Below are 10,024 nucleotides of genomic sequence, written 5' to 3' on the forward strand. Positions count from 1 at the left end.
TATCCTATATTCCTATTTCCTGACTTTTACAGCCCCCTTTAGAAATATTGATATGATGAAATATTTAAATATAAATATTTACTTCATAAGGTTTGTCATGAATAGACATAAGAAATTCCCACTATTTCTTTTTGAATTGCTCGGCTACTCGTTCTTTATTAAAATTAACACTACTTTTTTTATTTTTTTTTTCTATTTATTTAATTATCCATTACCTTCAACATCAAAACCACACACCAAAAATACTCAATTTGGAAGATAACCAGTTGACCGTAAGTGATGATTGTTGGTTAAAAAGGTTAAAAAATGGCTGAAAGAAACTATAGCTTCATTATTATTTTTTTCCTACCTTTTTTATCCACCCCTCGGATCATCTTCCTATAATAAAAATACTCAAGTGCATTTAACATAGGATTCTTCCATTAGATAGATATAGGTGAGAAATAATATTAAATAAAGACCAAGAACTAAAAATAATTAGTAATTTTTGTTTGAAAAAAGTTTCAATGAAAAATTAATTTTTATTTTTGTAAAATAAAAATAGAAACTTCATCGAAATTTTTATATTTTCCCAACTGTATTTTTTAAATTCGTATCTTAAATTTTATAATAACTTTTTTTCTGTAATTAAAAAAAAATTAATAAAACATAAATCACATTTGACCAATGATTATTCTAACTAGAATAAAATATATTAGATAACTATAAAAAAAAAAAAATTATATTTATAAAAATTGGGGGCTCGGTTATTATTTAAATAATAAAAAAACATTATTTTAAAATTATTTCAATGCCAAATTATTTTTTGATAAAAATAAAAATTTCATCCAAAGTTTTCATATTTAAATTCTTTTCAGGTTTTATTTTTTCAGTTAAACAGTTTTCTTTTCATTTCTATTTGTTAAATCTTTAAATATAATTTTTTATAATAAGTTCTTTCTCACCACTTTAAAACAAAAATTTTAAATAAAACATAAATAACTTTTTTAACAATATTTTTCTTTACTAGAATAAAATATAGTAGACAACAATAAAAAAGAAAAAATACTTCCAGTTAATCTTGACAGACTCGATTATTACTTAAACAATTATTTAGTTACTATGGATGAGAAATAATATTACATAAATTCCAAGGACTATTAAATCAATTAAAAAGTTTTATTGACAAATTACTTTTCATTTCCTTAAAATAAACATTTAAAAATGATTAAAATTTTCAATAAAGGTCTGTTTTAATTTTTATTTATCAGATTCCGAAAATTTAAATTTTTATGTAAAATAAAATACTTTAGTTTAAAAAAAAAAAAATACTTTGACAGACTAGATTATTACTTAAATAATCAATAACATATTCAAATAAAAATGAAGTTTCGAATAAACTATTTATTTTTAATAAACTGTCAATTAAAATTTAATTATTTTCAAAAACAAAAAATCCAATATTTATATCCACAGAGGTGTAAAATTTTACTACTAATCACAAAATAGCTTCTTGGAATTTTATTTTTTTTTAAAATGAAAATTTGTAAACCTAATTTAAGAACTTCAGATTTACTTATTATTTATATATTTATTAACATTCAAGTGCATTTATTTCTACATGATTATATTTTAATGTTCGACAAGTTAAATATAAATCACCTTTACTTATGAGCTACACATATTTAATTGCACCACAAATTATTAGTTTTGTATAAGAGTAACCAATTAATTATTACTGTTTGATAAATCAGAATCTAACTAAGCCATTTTTTTTTATTAATAAAAATAAAATTTTCTTGAAGAGCAATTTTTATTTTACAGCTTTTAAATAATGTATTTAAATACACACATTTCAACACCTAAATTTAATTAGTCCTTAATTTAAAAAACTGTAGTAACCGGTATTGTGAATTTTATTAAAAAATTTATAACAATTAACTACCCGGATAAATACAGATAAGGTTGTCTGATATTCCATAAATGACACTATCATTTCGTTGAATTCAGTTTGATAATATCATAATTTTAGTAACTGTTTACTTGCTATTAATACAAATTGGTATTTATCTAGAACTAAACAAAAAGGAAAAATTATCAGTATAAATAAATCTTTATCACTTAGCCGGAAATTTCTGCTAGTGAAATTAGACTGATTGCCATCAGATTCTGGAAACCTCAACGTGTCGGACAAATGAGAAATGGGTTTCCTAAACTGACAGCAAGAGAAATTTCGATTTATTGCCAATAACTTCACCCGCACATGTTCAGAGCTGTGTATCTCCTACGCAACCTGCTAAATGGTAGAATCAACCAGCCCACGCAGAAGCACCGCGACTTTCTCGTCTCTCTTTGAGAAAGTAGGCGCTTAACTTTTGAAAATATATTTCCTACCTAGGTTCTTTGTTTGAAGCACACAGAACTCTTTATAAGTCTTTGAAACAGAGAGTGGTGTGGTGAAAGGTTTCAAGTATAAAATGGCAAAAGGGCTCAAGGAAAAATGAGTCAAAATTCCCATTCAAAGAGCTTTGTTTTTACGTTTAAAGTAATATATGATGTAGTTATAGATTTTATCTAACTAGCCTGCTTAAACGCACTATACTATTTACAACTCAGTTAAGATCACTCTACAGTTAAAATCTCAAAATAACTCTACCAATGTTTTAGAGACCACTCATCTTTTTTTTATTGTTAAATAAGTTTTTCTTAAAGTTTAAAGATGTCAAGATTCAATTTTTAAAAATTTAATATTTTGTTTTTAAGTTCAAATTTAAACTAAGCCATCAAATTCCTCCCGAATCCTATCCTTACAGTCCAAAATCCTTCGTAAAATCCTTAATGCTCCTTATTTTGTCACAAATCAAGTCATCCATCAGGACCTCAATGTTCCATATGTTGCCGATTTGGCCAAAACCAGATATCATTCCTTTCGTGATAAACTTCCCAACCACCCAAATCCACTTGTTTCTAACCTGAAAAAAAAGGTGGCCTCGAGATCTTCTCCTCTAGAAATGTTATTGGAGTTCTATCAATGGGTAGATTCTTCACATGTTTGTATCATGTCATTATATGACCTACAGAAAATTTACTTTTATATGTTTTTATACAGTTGTAAATAATATTAACTAAATTATTTTTAAAAAGTTCAAATTTTAAGCATTATAAATTTTTGTCAAGTTTTAAATATTATGCTGTGAAATATTTTTTTTTTCTCTAACATGTTCCTCTCAGCATCGTTTTCGGTAGACCTATTAGAATACTTTAACTAAAAAATTACAATAGAAAGATTTTATTGGTTTATTATCAATCTTTTTTTCTACCTATTGTGAGTGCAAATAACAAAAAAAAATATTTTTTTTAAATTACTTTATTTATTGATAAGTATTATTCCAAATAGCCTCAAACTTGGGCAATGAGTAATGAGTATTGCAAATTCAGCATATGCATACCAAAAATAAAAATAAAAGTAAATAAATAAAATCGCTACACAATATAAACAGAAAATAAATAAATAAAATGAACATAATCAATGTAAAATAAATTAGGTACAATATTTACAATCTTGACCAGAGGATCACCGAGCCCACTGTATCCCCCACGCTTGGGGGAAGAGCAGAGCTCTTCGAGATCCCAGCGCTGCCCTCTCTCCGCGTCACAAGTAATAACAATAAATGAAATTTAATAAAAAATCAGAATCATTATACAAAGATAATTTCCAAGAATTATCATATTCGAAGTATCCTGTGAATTTAGTGTGGAATATATAAACATTAAAAAATGCGAAAAATGGACGGATATTTTGTTAATTCCATTTACTTAATATATTCTACTTGGTGCATGAATAAAAAATATTTATTTTTTTATCACTGGAGTTATTTATTATTTAAACCTAAATAACCAACGTTTCCTTATAGTTGTAATCTTTTTGTTTAAATGCAATATGTTTTTATCTCAAATTAGCCATATTTCATAATGACTTTCTGTCCATATTTGCTTAGTTCACTTGTTTGGGTTTGAGGTCTTTATTTACTTCACGTAGTGCTGGAAGGATGGGTTATCTTACAAAATACCAGCTTACTCCAAGCAGATAAGAACGGTGGAGATTTATTCCGGTTGTTCGCAGAGAAAAAAAATATCATCATTGTTCGTTTAATAAGCAGTGTACCTGAAATTTATCATAGGGAAAATATTAAAGAACATTTGAAAATGATTATATGTTGCTTGAAACGTCAAACAAACAAAAGTGTTTTATGGCTGAAAAACCTTTTGTCTTGATGTATAAATTTTTTTACAACCATGGGGCTTTTTTCATGAACTTGTCTATACAATTGGATTCTCAGTAAGTAATATTAATTACATTTCGTATGCCATGAGTTGAGCGTAAAAACGCAGTGCTTTTTCTGTTGAACTAAATTTGTTTCATATAGGATAAGATTGCCGTAATGAAGTTGAAAGTTTTTTTTTGCTGAGTATGGCCCGATAGTGGTAATGAAAGTCGAGATGTTAAGTTCCTTGTAAATGATCATATTTTATCTAGTTATTTTTCTTTCTCACTCTGTTATTCTTCCTTAAATAACACGTCACAAACTTTTATTGCTTGATTGTTAAAGCTCAAAGTATATAGATAAAGGTGATCTCTAAGTCGTTCAAATTCTATCTGTACTCAAGAGGTATTTCTGGGGAAACCGCACGTCGATTCCGACTATTACAACACTTACTTGACGAACGCTCTAAACTTCCAATTACAAAAGACTGATCTACATGACTGTAATAAGGCCTATCTGGACTTACGGAGTTGAGCTCTGGGGCTCCACTAAACCATCTAATTCCTCTCGTATCCAATCCTTATAATACGAAATCCTTCGTTAAATGCTCAACGTTACCTTACTTTGTCACAAAATAAATCCATAAAAACTCCTTAACCACCCAAAACCACTAGTTTATAACTTTTCTTCCTCTTCTGTTCCTAACAATTCTCCGTGGCGCATTAAAAGAAGATAGTCTCGAGACCTACTAATGTAGAAATGTTAATAGAATGCTTCCAATAGAAAGTTAAGAGTCCAGTTCATAATTAGTCTGTTTTTTTTAAAAATCTATTATCAAGTTATTGGTGTTGTAATTTGTATAATTGATATTAAATACTGTTAATTATAATAAAATATTTTTATTTTAAGACTTATCTATGTTTAATTATCACTTCAACGTACTGCATCTATATTCACCATAAAGTCATTCGCCAGACTAGAAGAGAAATTTTTGCTTGCAATAACCTGCTTCGACTGTCGTAAATCTTACTTGTTCTCTACGATTCCAAGATTTCTCTCCATGTTGGTCGATTGATCTAGTGTGTATGTATGTTTATTAGTTCGTAGACCGATTATATTATTATATGCTAGTTATATAGTTAGTTATATTGTCCATATAAAAGGAATGATATTTTATAATATAATTATTACTATCATCAGTTAGTATTGTATTACGTCTCAAATATATGAGGATTTTGCTAACAGACGTTAATTTAACCACTTTTCCATTTTTTTTTCTTTTTTAATTTATTTACACAAATCAAGTCATCCTTCAGGACCTCAATGTTCCATATGTTGCCGTGTTGGCAAGAACCAGATACCATTCCTTCCATGATAAATTTCACAACCACCCAAACCCAATTGTTTCTAACCTGGCTTCGCCTTCATTACCTACTAATCCTCTTAGACGTCTGAAAAGAAGATGGCCTTGAGATCTTCTCTGGAAATGTTATTGCAGTTCTATCAATGGGTATATTCTCCACGTGTTTGTATCATGTCAATATATCACCTACAGCTAATTTACTGATTTAATGTATATGTTTTTACAGTTGTCAATAACAATAAATAAATCATAAAAAAATTTTGATATTCACAACTATATTCCATAAAAATAAATCTTGTAAATTCGACGTTGGATTATAATGGTATGATACAAGCATGTAGAGAAACTACCCTTTGGCTGCAATATAGTTATATTTCTATATTAGAACGTCTCGAAGCCATCTTCTTTTCAGATGCCTAAGAGTATTGTTGAGATTGATTTGAGGTTAAAACCAGTGGGTTTGGATAGTTGGGGAGTTTATCATGGACTTTGTATCTGTTCAGGCTAGATCAGTTATTTTTATCTGTGATAATGTTAGGACCACGGAGGATTTAACGAAGGATTTTGAATTCTAAGGAACTTTTCAAAAGTAAATGTTTTTTTGTTTTTTTTTGTTAATTCAAATTCTTCACCGTTGTTACTCTTTAGCATTATTAATACAAATATAACTTAACTACATCTGACACTCATGTAATATTTTTTTTTACATTACCTTTCAAAAGTCTTGCTGTATTAAAATTTTACGTTTTCCTTAAACGAGCTCGACATATACTACTTGAATCGCTATTCCGGTCTACCCATGTTTCTGATCCGTTTACTTCACTTAGCGCTCACACTCCATTAAGTAAGTGAAGTCTGCCTCAGCTTTCTCAACTTTTAGCGGAGTCATCAGTCATTTGTTTTTAACGGCGCCCTCCTCCCCCCCCCCCTTCTATCTTACAGAAAAACAGACGTGAGCTTCTAGAACACTCTGAGGGAAACTATAAAAAGTGAGAGTTGCGCGAGGGAAAAGTTGATGAGCCCTCTGTCGGTCACAAATTATCATCACTCGCGTGAGCCGGTCATTACCCGTGCGATAATCACCCGTCACAAGTCCTACGGACGTAGGAATTATAGACTACATCGTCATCATCATCATCCTCGTTGCAATCAGGCCTCTGCTGATTGTTAGTAATTTTTATTGTAGCTAATTCGTATTAATAAATGGGGTAATTACCTAATTACCTTCATATCTCAAAAAAAAATTCCATTTAAACTATGAAACTTCCTCCTTTTTAATTTTTCGTAAACTTGTCAAAGGAAAAGGCGAAATTTTATATTTAAAGCCTAAACCTGGCAAGGGGTAGTTTACGAACAAGAGGATGAAAATCTTGGTGGATTCCACATGTCATCTTTGCCTGTAGAATGAGGAAAAGACTGATCATATCCTTGTGAATGTGAAGCCCTTGCCTTACAGATCACAATACTTGAATCAAGCAATTAATTAACCTGATATTGAGCATTAGTATAATAAACCCAGAAGACCTAATGGGCTTAGTTAAAAGTATTATATTCCTATGGGATTTCTAGATAAATAAGGGATAACTGACAAAACTGTCCCTCTAGTATAATAATAATGATACTGAACTTTTTAAAAAGTAAACAATCTCTGAATATTCCTAACCTATAAACATCATCTTAATTCTAAATTATATCTTTTTTTTTTAAACTTTATTTAATTGATAGATATTGCAATCTGCCATACTATTGTGGACAATAAGTAATAGTCGTGAATGATCACATTCATGCTAAAATTAAATAAAATAAGAATGAAAATAAATAAATAAATGAAAGAATAATAATAAAACAAAATAATAAAAAATAAAATAAAATAAGAAGTACATAAAAATAAATAAAATGTCTCTTAAAACATATGCAAATAGAAGGATAAAGAAATTATGTTCATTTCGTTAAATTTATTTTAGAAGTGCGAAATTACAAAGACTTGAATGGTCCCACTTACGATCACTATACTCCATCTTGGTAGGATGGTGGTGAGTATAAAATCCTGAGGAGATTTTTCGGAATGATGCGGAACCTCTGAACCATCATTGATCCATCACGCCAAGCCAAAATCCGAACACTCCAACTGAAATTGATTGTGAAAACCGATAGTAGTACGATAAACTGCGCAGTTTTTTATCTATGTTATACTAATATAATGAAACTTGTTGATCACTAAATGCAGTATAGTAAAAAAAAAATTTATTGAATTTAATTAGTGGATATACTACGTATATAGTAGCAATCAATATTTTTAATAGATTTTTTATTCCTAACCTTCTTAAAAATTCAATTATTTTTTTTTTATTGAGGGCGATGAACATTTAATTATTTTATATTGTTGGTTGATGAAATTTGTTATCAGTAAATTTTAGTTAAAATTTATAGTATTGTTTGCAAAATATCGTACAATAATATTGTACAATAAATCAGTGAATATCATAATTTTATTTATTTTTTATTATTAATCATTATATATATTTTTGTGTATATACGTTATGATATGATAAAGCATATTGTCTGGCTTAATTCCTCCTATCGTTTTAAATAAACATTCATAATGTATATAAAGTCCATTAAGACCCAGAATAAAACTGTTATTTTAGTATTTTGCGATTTTCTTACTTTATTTTTATTTTTATTTCCGTCAATTCATAAATGATACATATACATACATAAATTAAAAGAAAAATAACACTTTTAATTAATGTTATCAATATACTATTTATATTCCATTAATTCCCTAAAGCAGTAATTTACCAAAAAAAAATGGCATTATCATTTGATACAAATACTCGGAAAATGATTCCTCTTTTCAGCAAAAGATAAGAAATACTAGGATACTCACACAGCAATACCTCGGCAAAATTTGAAGAAAATCAAAGACGGTAAGGTTCAGGTGGAATGACCCATTCCAAAATTATTTAATGGTCTATAGCAGCGGTTCGAAACAAATGTTCCGTGAAATAATTTAGGAATGGCTCATTCCACCTCAAATCGACAAAATGTTGGACCCTACCATCTCAGATTTTCTTCAATTTAGGTTTTGGTCAGGTATCCTAGCCGTTCTTAGTTTTCCATAAAAGACATAATTTGACACACTATTTAACTAATTAAAAATTTAGGGGTTTCGGCATTTACCTGCTACTACCAAAACGGTATCACCTTTTTCTCACAAGCACCAAAAGGGTACCGCCGTTGGAAACCTCTAGGGAAACAATTAACACGTTAAGAGATAACTCGTTTGTGTTCTTTCCAGGATACGAAATAACTATTACAACGTAGTTTTTACAACTTGTCATATACACGAAGGGCCGTGAAGAGAAACTTAAAGCCCCGAGGCAAATTTTCCCGGGGTCCCGTCAAATAGTTAATTCACCAGCGGAACTCAACTTCGACCATTATTATTTCTCCAACAAGAACAGAATGTAAGGACGTTACGTAATTAATTACATTATGTAATATATAATTTTCTATATCTATATAAAATTAATATCTGGTCCATGTCGCTCCCTCATCAGACCTCTACATATTATATACGATATTTATTCACAATTAATAAAATTTTTATTTTACAATTATCTCCACAGATATGGCAATTAAAAAAACTAGTTGTTGGTATCCTGGCAAAGAACGCGATCTATCTGCACTTTCAAATATTTATAGGATATAATTATTACAAAATATGTGGACATGTATATAAAATTATGGAATGACCTGTAGGGCCTTTGAAATCCAATCTATTTTAACGTTGATTTGATCTGGGGTGTTCTTCATCAATTTTTTACAAGCATGAAGTTTGAATTTTTTTTTTTTGTTTACATTCACTTACATATGGAAAATGTAGTAAGAGAAAATACAGTGAACTATGATACAATTTGATACTTAGCTGAAGAAGAAAAATGGACAATAGTTTCGACTGGAAAATCATAGACAACCAAGCTTGTCCGATCTCTCATCATCGCAGTTACTTTATTACGAATTGTTAACTGTCGTATTCTTGGCAGGAACAAAGATGATAATCATTATACACAACTCTAGAAACCTTAAAATTTTTATAGCAGTCGAAAAACAATATTTATTGTTCGAATATTTCTCCTTCCAGAGTGGTAAGTGAACGTTGCGAGATGCGCAATACGCAAAAATTTGTTTATGTATGTTTTTGTTCAATGTAGAATTTTTTTTTTTACTTTATTTAGTGTATTCACAACTGTAAAAGTATTTTTACAACCAGCGAATGAGATGTACAGAGAGAGAAAAAAAAATAATAAAAAAAAAATGTCATGAAGGCATGAAGGTTAAGGTCATCCAATGATGCCTCTCCATTAAAATTGAAATTTAAAAATCAATTTAAGAGGTCCCTATTCCAGCTCCT

The 10,024-nt window shown here is 29.0% G+C and overlaps 1 protein-coding gene across 10 annotated transcripts in view; it reads left to right on the forward strand.

Moving 5' to 3' along the window:
* Nucleotides 1-10,024, forward strand: part of LOC106682909 (CAP-Gly domain-containing linker protein 1) — a 457,329-nt gene that overhangs the window by 308,639 nt on the left and 138,666 nt on the right. The gene's annotated exons all lie outside the window — the stretch shown is intronic.

This window comes from Halyomorpha halys, unplaced genomic scaffold (genome assembly GCF_000696795.3).
Source record: "Halyomorpha halys isolate HHAL.00 unplaced genomic scaffold, Hhal_1.1 Scaffold450.1, whole genome shotgun sequence".
In the NCBI taxonomy this organism is placed as follows: Eukaryota; Metazoa; Arthropoda; class Insecta; order Hemiptera; family Pentatomidae; genus Halyomorpha; species Halyomorpha halys.